General features: G+C 38.9%; 1 protein-coding gene across 1 annotated transcript in view; it reads right to left on the bottom strand.

The window, feature by feature from the left end:
* Window positions 1-1,151: 1,151 nt before the first annotated feature.
* Window positions 1,152-18,188, bottom strand: part of LOC101527274 (phosphatidylinositol N-acetylglucosaminyltransferase subunit P) — a 355,044-nt gene continuing 338,007 nt past the window's right edge. The window contains exon 2 of the mRNA XM_058667082.1: window positions 1,152-1,163. The gene's annotated coding sequence lies outside the window, so the exon portion shown is untranslated. The remainder of the gene's footprint in view (window positions 1,164-18,188) is intronic.

Raw genomic sequence — 18,188 nt, 5'->3', positions numbered from 1 at the left:
CAAGGTCACAACTGACGTTGAGTCTTGTCTGGAGTGCTGACAAGGGATAGGACACCTGCTTAAGCTTGCAAAATCATCATCTCCCCTCTAACACTAACACCTGTATTCAAACTGCCAAGGCAAAATCTGGAAAGGCTGTGGGAATACTTCAGCTTTCTCCATGTTTGCAGCAGCCTCAGAGGGCTGAGTGGATCCCCTACTCCCTAAGACTGACTGTGGGAATTCCATGACTGCATCATAAGGAACAGGGTGTAGCTTTGTCTCCTGGAATCATTGTGTCTGACTTCACAGGCCCCTGATGCTTGGGGAAAGGCAACACAGAGCATTCTCAGCTCATGATGAAGACCGCACAAATCTTTTCTACGATTCTTGTGAACGTGTGAGTGAAGTGTACAGTCACTGAGGGGCCTCCTTGGGCAAGGCTCGCCTTGGCAGAGAGGAAGTGAGGCAGTGATTACACAAGCCAATGTACCCACTTCCCTCCCACTGCTGAGGAAGGGAGAGACCTGAAATGTCCAATGTGGGTGTCACCTTGAACTCTTGCACCATCTTCAAGCACTAACGAGAGCTTTGTTTCCCCGTTTGCCATGTGTTTCTGAACATCTGTGGAAGAAGTAGACATTCCACTGAACCGCAGAGGCATTTTTCAAAAATAAAAGCCATCAGAGGACAAAAACAAAAACAAAAAAGGGGTGGGTCCAGAAATGCCCCCCAAAAATAGAAACAGAAGGAAAATGCGAAAGGCATGCAATAAGATTCCTCAAAAATAGCACAAGTAAAATTAATATTAGAATGTGAATATACATACATTAATGAAATACATGTGAGGGCTGCCTTCTTGGATTTCTCTTCTGTTCCGTTGCTCTGATTCTCTGTTCCTGTACCAGGACCAGACTGTTTGGATGATCACTACCCTGTAACATGTCGTGATGTTTGGAACTGTGATTCCTCCAACTTGATTTTTAATCTTCAGGATAGTTTTGGCTATTTGTTGTCTCTTGTGTTTGCAGATTAACTTTAGTGCCATCTCTTATTTCTGAGAATGATGTTGGGATTTTGATTGGCATCATGTTAAATCTGTATGTTATTTTCATCATTATGGACAGTCTGATATGCTGATCCTTCTGGTCCAGGAACATGTGAAGTTTATCTTTTAATGTCATCTTCTATTTCTTTTTTAATGCCTACATTCAGAAATCTACTAACAATTCCTGCTGGTGTGGATATAGGAAGCAAAGTACCTTACTTCACAGTTGGTGGGAGTGTAGGCTAGTATAAACACTGTGGAAGTCAGCATGGAGCATGCTAAAAGGACTTCAAATTGATCTGCCAAACGAACCAGATATCCAACTTCCAGACATATATCCAAAGGAAATGGAATCTGCATATTAGAAAGTTACAGGAGCACAATCTACAATAGCAAAGAAATGGAAACAACACAGATGCCCATCAAAAGACGAGTGGATAAAAAACTATGGTACATCTACTCCAAGGACTAAACTCAGCGATTAAAAAGCAATCAAATTCTGTCATTTGCAACAAAATGATATGTACTAGAGATCATTATGCTCAGTAAAATAAATCAATCCCCAAAGAAGAAATATCACATGTTCTCTGATATAAAGCAACCTTCATGCGAAACAAAAGATCACTAGCCCTTTCAATACTGCTTTTGCTGCATCTCATGAGTTTTTATTTATTTGTATTTCTTCAAAAAGTTTTTTTCCTTATTAATTTCTTCACTGACTCATAGCTCATACACTAGCATCAACTGCCTCAAGAAGGTTTTTGATTTTCTGTTTTCATTTCCTCAGCAACACATTGGTCATTCAGTAACCTGTTTTTTTAACTTTGTGTTGTTCTAAGTAATTTTTCCTCCTGTTGTTGATTTTGTTTTATGGCTTTCCATTTAAGGGAAAGTATCATAACTATGTAATAAAGATTATCATATCGAGATGTGAAGATACAATGCAGTATGAATCTCTACTTTCAAATCAAAATGGACTCCCAATGAAACTGTTGAATGTATCTTGACAATAGGATGCTGGACTCTCTGTCATGACCCATACCTACAATGTAAGGATACATTTAAATAGCAAAATGATGGACTTACGACTGTTTGTAAAGGACTATACTATTATAATACAGAAGAAATCAGTGGGAGAGAGGTTGGGAATACGGGGAGAGGAAATCCCAGAACCTATAGAACTGCATCATAAAATAAGAAATTTTTGTAAAAAGGTAGAAACTGAAAAATTATGCTATAAGAATGTTCATAAGATTACTTAAAAACAATGAGAAGCAAATTCAAAGAAATCCACACAAAACATGGATAAAAAATTTCCTATGACATAGATATACTGAAATAAAAAAACCGAACTATTAGATATAAAAAGTTTAATACTTCAATTCAAAATGTAATGGAAAACTGTTAACAACACACTTGATGAGATGGAAGAAAGAATACTGAAGCTATAAGAAAAATCTTTGAAAATATCTGTCAGATAATTACAAAAAAGAAAACTATAAAATGAAAAATCTGAAAGTACTGTTTGGGATTTATGGGATACTATCAAAATATCCAACATATATTTCTTAAGAGTTCCCGAACGTTGGAAGTAGGAGTATATTAGAAAGCCTATAAAGTGAAATTATAACAGACAATTTCTTAATTTGGATAAAGAAAGGGACATGCAAACGCAGGAAACATACAGAACTCTTTAAAGACATTACCAGAAAGCACTGTCACCACAACATATTATAGTCAAACTCTCAACAGTAAAATATAAAGAACAGATTCTAACTGTGCACAAGACAAAGCACCAGAGGACCTTCATGAATCTCTGGCTACACTGAGAGTTGATTTCTCACCAGAAAACAAACAGAATAGGATAGAATAGAGAAATATACTCCATGTCTTAAAAAGTCAATGCACAATATTGTATTCTATAAAGTTCTCACTTTTGAATAAAGGTAAAATAAAGGTCTTCCAAAAACAAATAGAAGTTAAATTTGTCACCGCTTGCCCAGCGTTATAAATGATGCTTAAACATGTGCTATACAAAGAAACAGAAATGGTAGTCATTGTTATGAAAGAATGTAAACATATAAAACCTCCTAGCAAACATATGAAGGAAATCCAAATTAAGCAATAGAAACATTTATGGGAAAATGGCCAGCTTGAGTCATTATTTATCAATAGTAACTTCACAAGTAAATACCTAGATTCTCTAATACAAAGAAACAGCTTGGCAGAATGTATTTAAGAGATGTCCCCATTACTCTTAATTGACTGTGATGATATTATACCAGCTCTAACTTCGGACCAGAAATGGTCTCCCCAAGAAACTGTTCAACCCATCTGGACAATAAGTAGCTGGACTCCATGCTTGGTATATGTTTGCAAGGAAAGAATCTTGATTGAATTTGAACTGTAATACTGCATCAAGGTGGAGGAATCCACCAGGGGGGAGGGGAGGGGGAGGGGTGGGGGGATTCCCAGATCCTATGAAACTGTCACATAATGCAAAATATTAATAAAAAAAGAGATGTCCCCATTATTTGCTTCCTGCAAGAAACACACCTAAACAAAGACATACAGAGAATGGAAGTGGAAGGATGAAATGATAACACATTATTCAATGAAAACACAAAATAAAGAGCAGAAGCAACCAATATAATCTCAGACAACATACTAATAGACTTTAACACAAAAACTGTCAGAACAACAAGGACATTATCCAATGATTAAAGTATCAAGTCAAGAGAAATATGTGGAACTGATAGATGGATACACATACAATGTCAGGTCTCTTGGCAATATAAAGGAAATGTTAATGGATCTAAATGGAGACATAGATCCAATACAATAATAATGAATGGGGGAACTTCAACACTCCACTTTCATCCATGCAGAATTGAACTATATGAAAAAAAAATCAACGAAGAAACAGCAGAGTCTATCTATATTGTGTATCATATGTACATAATGTGTATCTACTGAACATTCCACTGAGACTCCAGAGACGGGTCCAAGCCATATATATATCAATACAGAAATAGTCCACAAAGTCTGGTCAACTGCTGTGGAGACTGAATGGGCCTATGTTTCATTACTATCTGCTGACTTGTATTAAACAAAAATTTAAATTCCAGAGACTACTTGAGATTGCTTTCTCATACTATTATAGCAACTTAACTACAGACAAAAGGACAGCTCAGTGACTTTTGGATTATGGACCTGATAAGGATTTTTTCAAATTATTTTTTAAATTTATTTTTTTTATAAATTTATTTCATTTGGATGATGTTTACATACTTCAGAAGGATGAATACCCATGTAGACCACTGATTATATGTGCTGGTGCAAACTGTGGCCCAGATCATCCCACAACCAATTCTTGGATGCAACTGCAGATACTGCAGCCTGGACCAGCCCAGGCTTTTTCCAACCCCAGTACCCATAGTGTTGGTGACTTCCATGGTCTTGCCTAGTTTGGCCCATCAATGTCCCAGCTTTTGAGCAAACCAGCTGGAATAGCGCTCTCATGGGGGTGAGTCTGCAATCCCCCTATAAAATCTATCCCTAGACCCAGTTGTCTTAAGTGCTGGTTAATGTCATGGCCCAGCCTAACATGATCCAGCCACTGCTTCCACAGTCCTTGCTGGGTACTGTGATCTAGCCCTACCAGGGAGGCCCCCAGCCCAACTTTTGTGTAGGCCTGTGGGCAGTGGGCGGTGTTGGCTGATATTAATTAATTTCTTCCTTTTTTATTAAGACTCCAAACTCAATCTAGACCAATCAATGATCTTGGACAGAAAACAGTCTGAAAGGTAAAATGAAACAGGAGTATCAGCCCAGGTTTCTGAAATGCAGAGATTCATGTCAATTCCCAAATGCTAGCTTCTGTGCATGTGTCCAAACTGCCGTCATGAATTTACCACCATAGTCACGTGAATCTAATCCTTATACCAAGACTGTAGTAGCGAGAGAAGGCAACACATATTAGGGGGTTAGTCCTGTCCACTGGTCACAGAGAGGGTCTCAGTATTGGGTCAGTGGAGGTAACACCTGTCAGGCTCCAGGATGTCTTGTGTTTCTCTTACACAGTCTTCTGAAAACCATATGCAAATAGAACTCCAGATAACTAGGTCATCAACTCATGCATCAGGCCATGCTAGTCCTCAAGCTCAGACTCTAGCACTTGTGCCATAATACTGTTAAACGATTGGAAAGAGGGTTTAGGTCAGCAAACACTTTTACAAAGGCCTCCTTCATAAAAAAAAAAAAGTGTTTGTTGCTTCACATCAGAATAAAAAGTGAATATTAAAAGTCTTCAAACAGTTATAGCAACAGCTCTTCATAGAGTATGTTGACTTGTTTATGTGAAATAAATGTAAACAAATTTATCTCAACTGAAACTCAGTGTGTGTCCAAATGTCAGCGAACAATGGCAATAAAAACAAGATAGTCTGGCAGTGGTTTCATGGTTGTTCATTTAGCAATGTCTTCTACAAATCTTAACTTTTATTCTCCTTTGTTATGTTGTTGCTCATAGCTCTATTTTGCCTCCAGGTTGAACACTAAATGGTTATAGACATTCAAGGGAAGATACTGGAAATAATTTCAATGAAAAATCAGGTCATGTTTACAAGTTTTCAACCAGGAAATTAGATTTAGAAATCACTTGCATCATGGATAAGTGAAAAAAAAAGATTGATTATATTGAGCAAGATGGCAAGACATTGGAAAAACAACTGTTGTTGAGACACACAAGGAAAATGACAGGCCAGGAAAAGAGAAAAACACAGGAAGGCAGATCTTTGGGAACACAAAGCCATGTGCTATCATGGAAGACAAAGTAGGTCTTCTTTGTGTGTGTTTTCAGCACCTGGCAGAGAAAGTAATCTGTAAATAAGCTCTATTCACATGTGTATGCAAAAGGTTTAAGTTCTGTGTACATGGTTGGTGAATATGATGAAGTTAAAGTTGAACAAAATTATAATGTTCACAGGCCCAGCACAATGGCTCAGGGGCTAAATTACTGCCTTGAATGTACCGGGATCCTACATTGGCACTGGATCAATATGCCAATTGGGCTCCACTGCCCATCCAGTTCCCTGCTTATGGCCTGGGAAACCATGGAGAATGGTCCAAGCCCTTGGGATCCTGCAGCCCTGTGGGAAACCCAGAGGAGAGTCCTGGCTCCTTGCTTTGGATCAGCTCAGCCGCAGCCACTGCAGCCACCTGGGGAGTAAGCCAGCAAAAGAGCTTTCTCTCTTTTTCACCATCTCTGTAAATGTGCCTTTGCAAGAAAAATAAATAAATCTTCTAAAAAATTATAATGCTCAAAAACAATAGCAATTTTCTTCCCCCAAACATTAAATTCAAAATATGCTTGCCTCACAGTATTCCTCCGCCAAATGTTGGTTCAGGAATTCAAAGTCTTTTCATTTCAAGGCTCTGCCATCTTAAACACCTGCTTGTCAGTTTGGAGGAATACCTACATAGACTCTTCTGTATCACGTTACTAAAATGGGAATGTGGTAGGTTACATCTGCCTCTTGTTGCATAATGAGAACCAATCTCTTAAATCTGTTCAGATGCAGAAGGACCTAAGATAAATGGTTCTTGGCTGGCAACTACATTATAAGAGAATATTCTTTTCTTGAATGATTTATCATCTCTGAAATGAACTGGGAGTTTTGTTTTGTTTGTGTCATAGTTGAGATTAGAAAAAAAATGGCTTGGGAGAAAGTGTCAGAAGAGTTGCTATCAATTCAAATACAGACTGAAATGAAAACTTCATTCTGGAATGTTCCACACTAGTTAAACGATTTGTTATCAAACAGTTTCTTTGACTTATCTTATTGATTCAGCAGAATGCAAAATAAATTCTCAGTCTCTTGATCCTGATGTTATTCATAAAAATTAAATAAATTGTTCACCATTTGGAGCAAAATAAACACTCTCCCTTGTTAAGACTGTCAAGCTACTAGAAGCAGTTATTCTGTATTAATCAACCAGGAATAGTTTAACATTGGACAAAAAGAGTAATTACAAGCCTATAATTAAATTTTCTGCTGTTTAGGTAGAACAGAGATGTATGAAATTGAGTACTGTAATATAAAGAACAATGAATTACTGTAAAAATCTAAACACAAAACAGCGCTTACTTCATTCACAAAAAATAGTTCGATATTTTTCCTCTGGATTAAATTTAGGTATAGCATGCATCAGATGTTTCTAATCAATACAAAAATATCCAATAATTATACAACATTAAGGCTACTATCCCAAAATGCTGCAGGAAAAAAATACCTAAACCAAAAAGAGCTGTGTTCTAGGGCCTGATAAATGGAAGATGACAACAAAATGGCTGATTTCCAAATAAAACTATTGAACTGAGTGTCAGTATAATTGTTTTTTAATTTTAAATCCAATGTAAAGCAGCATACTTCAGTAGCACAAATAAGTCCTTTCTTACACTTCTAATGATTTTATTGAAATTTGGTGATTATGACAATAAATTTAGTGAAAATTTCAATGAAATTTTGAAACTGGAAGTTTAAATCTCAAGGGAACAAAACAAGGGTAAGCATCTGGTCTAGTGGTTACAATGCTGATTAACATGCCCATTTCCCATAGCGGAGTTTCAATCCCAGCCCTAGCCTTTATTATAGTTTTCTGACGTCACAGAATCTCAGAAGCAGATAATGGATCGAGTAGGTGCTTTCTTGCCACCTATAAGGGAGAACTGACTTGAGTTCCTGACTCCTGGCTTTTGTGTGGCTCAGCTCCAGTTGCTCCAAGCATCAATCTCTCTCTCCCTTTTTCTCCTCCCCTATCAATAAATAAAAATTTTAAAGTTTGCATTTAAAATTTACATTTTAAAAACTTTAATGAAATTTTGTTGTAACAGTCTTTTTGAGCCAATACCAAGTAATCAATTTCCAGTTAAAAGAGAATCTAATTGGAGGAGTCAGCATTGTGGTAGGTTATGTGCAGGTTATGCTACTCCCTGTGACACTGGCATTGCACATGAACACCAAATGCCAGCTGCTTTGTTCTTTCTGCTTCAGCTTCTTGCCAAGGTACCTAGAAAAGTAGTGGAAGACAGCTGAAATTGTGGGGCCCTGTCACACAATTAGGAAATCTGCCTTGAATTCCAGGCTCCTCGTCTTAGCCTGGTCCAGCCCCAACTACTGCAGTTGTTCGGAGAGTGAACCAACAATTGGAGTGTCTGCCTCTGACGTTCTCTCCATATCACTCTACCTATCACCATTATCAAGTGTCTTCCACCTGGCAGCATCCCTGGACTTCCCCAAAGGAGCGGGATGGACTCTCATCAGAATAAGGCCTATACATCTGCATAAGTGTCAATTGAATAGACTCACTGTTTTAGCTCTAATCTGCAACTATCCGTGTCCCTTTAAAGACCCTTCTCGCTGTCTATCAAGAGATTCTTCTTTCCCCAAGACACTGACTTCTTGAAATAAACTTTCCTCTAACCAACAACAATTTTAAAAAACAAAGAAGAAATTTTTTAAAATCTTCAAGAAAAAAGAAAATTCAATGAGGCAGAATATTTAAGATGAAGTAGTCTTTTATTAATGATAAGTTGTTTATTTTAGGGAGAAAATTCACTATATGGCCACCAAAACCATGAGATGACCATCATGATCGCATCTTTCTTGTCCTTTTCCACAGGGACATGACCCTAACTACCTGTCGGCCCACAGAAGTACTCACAATAGCAAACTGCATCATTTAGAAAGGCCTTGGACCTAGAAAATCAGTGACTGTTGCCTTGACATGTGTGATAGTTTTTAAAATATAAGAAATCAAAGAACTTTCCCTTGGAGCTTTGAAATTCAGAATCACAAACTTGAAATAGAAAATCATGCATTCTCTGGTCGTTAGTCATGTCCAGTGGGCTTGTCAAGGTCTATCACACTGGGGAAATAACAAGTAATAGTTACACATAGCTTAATGTATATACAATAAGTGAGTCAAAAACAAAACAAAAGCCAATAGAATTCTAAGCAAATGTTATGGCTGTTGATGTCAGAGACACTACATGAATCTACCAATTAACTGATTTGTAAAATCTTATCAAGGACTTGTCTTCCCTAGAAAAACTTCTTAAGCAATTTGTGAAAACAGTTTACCATGATCCACCTTCTTTTCTAATACATACAAAGTATAACCTATTTTACATTACATTCCATTTTCAACTCCCAATGACTGTTAAAACCTTAATACTTAAGGAAAACTTGTTTGCGCCATGCTGAGTTAAGAAGAGAGTATGACTGCAGCTTCTAAAGCAGATTCCTGGTTGTCTCCAGGATACTACAATAAATGAGTTCAAAGGTAGCTTCTTCTTCTTTTTTTTAATCATGCATCCTAGTGTACAATAGGATAGTATATCCCGACTTTAGGATTTCATGACCCCATAAACTTGGGAGACCATTTTTCCTTTAGTCACTAGAACACGTACTAGTGACAGTCACTGGATCCACCACACAAAGCATCAAAGTTAGAACCACAAGCATTCTGCAGACAGGATAAACCTGAAAACACTCAAAGAATAAGACCTAAATCTGACTAGAAACCAAAAAACAAAGCTCAAACTTTGTGTCAGTCCAGAGACCAAATATTTGAAGCCACTCTTCTGTGCTTCTAATCTGCAAACAATGGCTAACATTGACCTATTGACACTCTACAAGGTTCTTATGTCATGTCTTCTTTGTAGCTTATTTTAACCCATTCATTCCACAAAGCTCAGAGAAGCAGTAAAAAAAAAATGGGCTTATAGTGTTTGCTAATAGTTTGGGGAGGCAGATATTCTAGAACATTTGGAGCCCTATGAAGATATATCTTAGAGATATTCAGGCATTGACTCCATTTTTTGCCTTAGTTAGCATCACAAACTCTGCACTTAACTCATAAACCAAAACACATAATATGCTTACCACCTTAAATAGAAGTGTATGTACACACACACACACACACACACACACACACGTTTTCTTTTAATAATGGTACGTAAGCTCAAGTAAAAGAGTTAGGAATTAAGCTTGATTCCCAACCTTAGCAGGATCCAAACTGCCCAGAGATTACACAATCATAAAGAATCCAGGGCCTGAGACGAACTTTATTAAATATATTCCTCATCCTTCTGCTCTGCATAACTACCTTGCATACCTTTTTTATATTCTATGCTAATGGCAATGGTGACAGAGACATAGGTGGAGTGAACAGAGAAAACAGCGTGTAAATAGGTTTATGTGTCTTTGTCTCACACTGTGAATTTAAAACCCAACTGCTGCATCTCACATAACACTTGTTCAGCTACAAACCGATTGACTTATCTGTGGGCAAGTCTCCACAATCTATGCTGATTCTTCAAAACTAAGGAAATGCAATTTTACCTTTAAAATTAAGGGATTAACATAGAGGTGTCCAGAATGCAAGTGGACTGTATTCTTACTTTCATAAGAAAACTTGATTATGCAGAGTTACAACATCTAATTATAATCTCCACAAATTCATTATTAGGCTCCTCAGTGCAACTTTAGCCTGTGGGGTAGAAAGAAATAAAGAAAACACTAGAACAGCTGAGGTCAGGTTTCTCCATCCTGATAGTGTTATAAGAGCCACGTGGATAAATGGCCCTGTCTACATCCCTTATTTATCTAAACAGCGCAGTTTAAAGAGAAAACACCCAACCAAAAAGGCCATATTCACAGACTATACACAAATGCAACATCCATTACACCGGGTCTCTAGTACATGCAGTCATCATAACTACTATTTCGAAAAATAGCGAAACAGCATATTGTGCTTTGGACTTAAAGCAGTGCTTGTGAAAACACAAATGTTATATTTCATTAAGTCTGACAGTTGAATTAAATTCTCTTGGTTTTGGGTTTCCTTTTAGAAGCATTTGTTCAAAGTAATTTTTTGGGAAGTGTTAGCATACTAGCAATTCGAGGGATGTGATAAACACAGTAATGGGGAGGAAAGACTAAATGAAGCAAAATCTTCTGGATGCAAAACTTGCTGAATCAATGGAGCTGAAAAGCAATGATGAAAAGAAAGGAAGTAGAATTAGATTACATTGCTGAGTTATACTCCAGGCACCTGACTTAATGCCTTCCAATTAGTTTAATTTTGCTCTTAAAACCATAGTGATTTGGACATTATTTGTCCACATATTTCACAGATGAGGAAATGAATTCAGGGAGCTAAAATCACTTGTCCAAGTTCATGATGACTAAATCGTAGAGTTTTTATTTTTTTTTAAAGATTTATTTTATTTTTATTACAAAGTCAGATATACCGAGAGGAGGAGAGATAGAGAGGAAGTGGAGCTGCCGGGATTAGAACCAGCAGCCATATGGGATCAAGGCGAGGACCTTAGCCACTAGGCCACGCTGCCGAGCCCATCATAGAGTTTTGAATCCAGATTTGTGCATCTTTCTCCAGCACACACATTGATACCAGTATCAGTGAATTGTATCCTCATCCCAATTCTCCATATTTTTCATGGTGCAGCTAAAGTGCTGCACCTTTGATGAAAACTTCTGTGATACCTCCAGGGCCCACTTTTGCCTTGTTTTTGTGTATCTTGTGGCATTCATTTACTCCCCTAATCATGCATCCTACATCACAAGGCACCTTGTTTGCTTGTTTGTTAATTTTGTTTTGATGATATTTACATAGTTGGTTACGGTGTGAAAGGGTCAAGGTTTAGAGGAAATTGCTGTTTCTACATTCTTTTTGTCTTCCAGTAATTCAGGGAAGGGAGAAGATAAGGGGACAAGCTATATCCAGCTTCCCAACTGCCCCAGTACCCAGCTATGGGGGGCAGCCACCTGATGTTATCCCAGGGTCTCTGATGAGGGGTATGTTCTGAGGGTCCTGCTCAAATGTTTCAATAGTTCAACAGTTCTGAATTGCTGTCAATCTTGTTACTGTGAGCATGATGAAATCCCTCCAGGATTCACTGGCTGACACAGTCCAACTTAGACACTCCATTTGCCAAGATATTCATTGCCAACACTTGGCTGGGGTACTTAATCAATTTGGTCTGCCCTGCTTTCTCTGTCATGGTACCAGGTGTTCTTTGTAGGCTCCCATGGATTGCAATATACTACATGTGCATCTGGATATGCTGTCCAATCCTCCAACCTAGCCACCAAGGAGGCTCAGCTGACACATGCATTCTATAGTCAGCCATGGAACCCACATTGTTCCCCATTGTTAGAGTTCTGAGTATAGTGGTTCAGTTGGGAGGATCCCCAAAGAAACCTCATCTGAGGTGATCCCAGACCTGATTCTTGTATGCTTGCCAATACAGGGTCTGGCTAAGTCTGTCATACACATCAGCCTATGTGCACACTGGTGTTTGCATTTGCTGGGTCAGGTGTGTCTCTAGCCCCATCTCCTACACAAACCGATGGGTGCTGCAGCCCAGTCCAATCCTGCCCATCACACACTCAGCATTCACACAAACCAGTGGGAGCTGTGGTCTAATTGGAGTGACCCCCACCAGGCCTACACCACGCCCTGGTTCCTGTGATTTGCAGTAAGAATAGAAGACTTGTCTAGTCTGTCCTACATTCCATTCAGCTCTTATACGTATCAATAGGCATTAAAGCTTAGTTCAACCTAACTAGCTCCACTATCCAGTCCACAATGGTGCCAGCAGGTGCTACTCTCTGTCTAGTCACGTCCGCCCCCAGTCCTGGTTCATGTGCTTACCAGTGGCAACCTAAAAGGAAGATGCCCACAGTTTTCCTACTGGGCCCACTCCCTCTCCTGTATCTGGCATTCTCCAGGTGGTTCTGCAGTTTAGCTTGACAGTATTTGTCTCCAGTGCCAGTACTTTCCAGCTGATGCTGTGGCAATATCCTTACAACCCTCATTCACTCTGGCTTATGCATGCACCAGTGGGTACAGTCAGCCTAACCTGGCTTTCCCCCTAACCCAACTCGCATGTAAGCCAACAGGTGTTGTAGCCCTGCCTGACCTGGCCTGCCCTTAATCCCAGCTCTAACACTCATTAGTGGGAATAGTGGCCCAGCAGAGGAACTTCCCACAGCTCCCATACTAGGCTCACAAACCATCCCCAGTTCTCACATGTGCTATTGGTGCTGCAGCCCAGTCTGGCATGGCCTTTTTCACCTCATTTGCCAGTGGGGGCAGTAGCTTGGCCTGGCCCAGGCCAACTCCAGTCCCAGCTGATGCCGGTGGGGGCTATAGCCTAGTCCAGCCCAGTCCAGAGAGCCAACCCCACTCCTGGCCCTAATGTGAACTGGCTCGGGTTGAATTCCAGTATGGCTTTCACAAACTCCATAATGGTTCTCAGATCTGCTAGCGGGTGATATGAACTAGGCCAATCTGGCTTGCCCCCACTCCTGAGTCATATGTATGCCCATGGGTATTATAACCTGGCCTGGTCTGAGCTGTAACCTGGCGTGGTCTGAGCTGTTCAAGATCAGGTTGCTCCTTGCCTTGGTTCTTGCATTCACTTGCAGGGACTATGTCCCAACAGAGGAGTTCCCCAAACCCCTCCATCAGAACCTCTCCCAATGCCAGTTCTCATGCACACCAGTGAGTCAATGGCCCAACCTGACCTAGTCTACCTCCTGACTTCATGCCCTAGCCTGAATAGTGGCCTTTCCTGGTGAACCTGCACCCATTCTGGTTTTTACTAACGGTACTACAGCCCAACCAAAACTGGTCCACACCCCAATACAGCTCATGCATGGCTCAGCAGGGGCAGAGACCTAGTATAGCCTGTCCTACACTCACCCTCTCATGAGCATCAGACGGTGCTAGAGTATAGCCCAGTCTGAAACACCCAGACCAAGTTCATACCTTTGGAAACCTAGAGGGTAGTGTGCTGGCCCATAGTTCTGTCAACCCACCAGAACCCCAAGCTCCCGGCACATGGGCTGGCCTAGCATGTTACCTCTCCACACACCCAAGACCCAGGCCCATTGAAGTTCTCCAGGCCTGGACTATCAGCAAACCAGGCCAGCATGCTAACCTGGAGCTCCTCCTTCTCTCTTCTCACTTCACCCAGGACCAAGCACATGGGGAAATCCCCAGATTTGCTCCACCTGCTTAGACGCCCCAGCCCTCTGCCTGCAAGCCCACATCTTCAGGCTCCCAGGTGCTTGTGCAGCCCTCCCCCATGCCGAATCACAGCACTGATACATGCATTTGCTGAATCATACACGTGCTGCTGCGGAACATCAAATAGTTCTTTGCATATTTCAAATTTAAGTGAAACTGATTCAAAAATTAAGATAAATCTTCTAAATTTTTGTTTAAATTATAAGTCTTTGTTTACATGGTATATTTTGATACAGATCACACATGCAGAAGAAATAACTTTTCATTTTGGCTTACTAAATTTCTGTTTTCAGATTATTGTATTTGATTTCTTAGTGACTGAAGGGTAAACCTAATTAACCATTCAGTACAGATTAAAGATTAGCCCAATTTGTGACAGTTTATTCTCTAGACAAAAAAAAAGGCTTTTCTTCCCTCTGGTCTTCTTTCCAAGGAATCTGCATGAGCAGACAAAGGTGAACTGTGTAGCACAGATGTCTTTCTGGGCATTGCTGCTTCTCTTCATTAGTGGAAATGACTTTATCTTAACCTTCAGATATCGGCAATACTGATACTGTACATTATTTTTCAGAAAACCAGCTTTTCTTGATTGGGTTCCTGTGGGCTCTGCTGACCTTCTTACTCAAGTTTAAAGCTGCTAATTTATGAATCAGCCTTCAGACTCTAGAATCCCTCTTAGAAATATCCCCTGTCTCAGAAATATCAACTCAATCAGCCTTCAGCTCATGATAGGGACAGACTTCTGAATACTTCTCTTCCTCCTGGCCCCTGGTTTAACTGTGCACTCCAGCAAGCACTGTTGGGTTCATTTTGCTTTTTCATGGTGCGTAGGAACTCTCCAATCAGATAATGTAAATTTTAAGCAATTCATCTGACCAGTGATTACCATCAACTGTGCCTCTCCCAGTAGAACCTTGACCAGGACCATAAAGCAAAACTGAGAAAGGTACATCTAAATGTTTTAGTATCTTCTTTTCTCTCCAATCATCTCCATATAAGTATTTGTGCCTGATTGAGCAGTACTTTCTTAACTGCCTTATATCTCTCTTTCCATCAGTAAGTCCTATCACTGAAGGAAGGAGTGTCTCCTTCACAGGGACTAGAAAGACTGAATTTGCTCAGTCTGAAACACCCAGACCAACACCCAGCTGCTCCTTCAGAAGCAGCTTTCATATACTAAACAGGATAACAGGAATTTGTACAACCCTCTTTAAGGTTTTTTTAAGAAGTTTTATTTTATTATTTTATTTGAAAGGCAGATTTACATAGAGAAGGAGAGACAGAAAGATCTTCCATTTGCTGATTCACTCCCAGAGTGGCCACAGTGGACACAGTTGAGCTGATTCAAAGCCCGGCCAGGAGCTTCTTCCAGGTCTCCCTTGTGGGTACAGAATCTCAAGGTTTTGGGCCATCCTCACTGCTTTCCCAGGTCTTAAGCAGGGAGCTGGATGTGAACAGCCCTCTTTAAATGCCATGGTGAAATTTTTAGTCAAATTTATTTTCATTTCCAAAGCTATATAATGCCTGTTTTTCTCTTTGGAGTCTACACTACTAGTTTCTATCATAGTATCAAGCAATATCTACCCTTGGAGAACTAGAACGAAGGTCCTGTAATTCAACAATGTACAGAAGAAATGTATCTCAATAACTAATACTGAAGTGAAATTCTCAGTGTTCCTCAATGTCTGAAATAGAAAAAATGGCTATGGGTGTACTATTTTTATGAGAGCCCAGAGTCAATATTCTAACATACATGAGGATCAGTTTACTTCAATTCTTTATGTTTTTGAGTTAAATGCTAGCTTAAAATAATCAATCTGCTGTTGGTTATTGTTGTGATGGAAGTCAAAAATCAAGAGTATGGAGAAGTATTTTGAACACTTACCATGTTTCAAAATGATGATCATAAATATATACCGTCATGACAGCATCACCATCTCTATGAAATTTGACTACATTCATTTACCAAACCCATAAAATGCAACATTATTCTCTCCACATGATTCTCTTCAATCCTAATTTAGGTCCATTGCTGAAATTACTTAAAATTGCTCAGCATTTATCAAAATAAATTAGGAAATTGCCTGGGTTTTACCTACATATAATTTCTGAAGGTAGAAAAAACAGTAGTTAAGCAAACATAATTAAATTTTAAAAATTTGAGAAAAACATTTTCATGATTTGTGAACAGTATTTGGATCTTTAGACAAAGACACCTGTTAAAGATCCCAGTCATGTTTCTAAGCCTTGCCATTCATCAAACTGGATTTTGATTCAATGACAATCCAATTCATGAATGACTACGGTTTCTTTCAAATAAAATGGTACACACTGACCCTCAATTATTGAAAAAAATAACAACACAGTACCTTATTCATTCATGCAGTGTTGCACTCACTCCATCCAAAAATGCTGGGTCACACAGTGCTTAATTGGCATTAAACAATAAAAACTAGGGCACTGGAATTATTCCTCTGACCATGATAGAGTGAAGGAAAATGGAGATATTCTCCCACAATAAAAAATTGAAATTATGCTCAAGTTTTCTGTTTAAGTATTGGAAAACAGACAGCACAGAATTCTAATCCCTGAAAACCAAAATCACAAACACACACTGTGGTCCTCACCGTCTTCCCAACTTTCTATTCGAGGCATTACTTATTCAGGCTGTATGACAGGAAGGGATTTGAAGTGGAAGATAGACATAGATGTTTTACTGAGTCAAGAATACGGAGATCTTAATGTTGAGAGGCTAGGCAGCTGGAATCTGAAGGGCCAAGTCCCAAGGAGAAAAACACTACAAAGAGAAATACAGAAACAACTCCTTTCTTATGTTGAGTTCAAAGCCATGTACAGAATAGAATTCCACCTGCCTGAGCAAGTAATCTGGGAACTGGAATCTAAACAATAATACTCATCCAAAGGTTGAAAAGCTTGTGAGATCTAATCTGCCCAACAGCAAACAACCCACACAAAACCCAGATATTCAGAAGAACCTGCAGAAGGCATATGTCATTATACAAGACCTATCCTAGAAATGGAAAAATGGCACTGTACTTAAAAGCCAAAAAATAACAGAACAACAAACCCAGAAAACGTATCACAAGTAAATGTTAAATTACTATGTTTCACATATATAGATGACAATATCTTTTACATATATGCCAATAACATTATGCAGATCAAAAGATAAGGTCATAATTAACTAGGGTTGACTCCAGAAATCTAACCTAAGTTAATACTGGAAATGCAATTGGCATAATTCAGTATATAACAAGGAAACTATTACATGCGTAGAAAACAATATCATCAAAAAGGAAATATATGTGGATGACAAAATAATATTTAAAATGTGCTCAATATTGCTGCCATCATGGAAATGAAAATTAAAATACCAGTAAGTTATTGATGTGTATTAAAATGTAAATGCTGTGAAGAAAATGATACAACCATACATCTCACTCATTGCTGGAAGTATAACATCAATTCTACTCCTAGATATTTATCCAAGAAAATGAAATAAGTATGCACACACAGAATTATATGCACATATTCCTATCAGCTTTACTTGTACTAGCAACTGTAAAGTAGCCCAAATATACAGTAAACACATGTTGGTACATCTATAAGGTTGAGTGCTCCCACTATCGTATCACACAACATGGATAAACCTATAGTACATAATGCTGAGTGGAAAAGCCGGATACAAATGAGTACATAACCTGTGGTTTCATTTTAAGGGAATGCTAACAACACAAATTCAATCTATAGTCACTGGTTATCAATGGCTGTCTAAAGATGGAGGCAGAAGTATACTTAAAAGGAGCATGGGAGAATGTTTTTGGTGATAAAAATGTTCTCAAGATTGATTTTGGTGACAATTATAATGAATTTATATATTTTTGCATCACTCAACACTGAATTTAAATGAATTTTCATATGTGTGCAATTGTACCTTGTAATTTGATCGTAAAAGACTCTAGTGACAAAACAATTCACTATTTATCTTTCCATTTGCATCTTTGAATTCAAAATATGT

Source organism: Ochotona princeps, chromosome 7 (assembly GCF_030435755.1).
Source record: "Ochotona princeps isolate mOchPri1 chromosome 7, mOchPri1.hap1, whole genome shotgun sequence".
Classification (NCBI taxonomy): domain Eukaryota; kingdom Metazoa; phylum Chordata; class Mammalia; order Lagomorpha; family Ochotonidae; genus Ochotona; species Ochotona princeps.
This window is presented reverse-complemented; position numbering and strand designations above follow the sequence as displayed.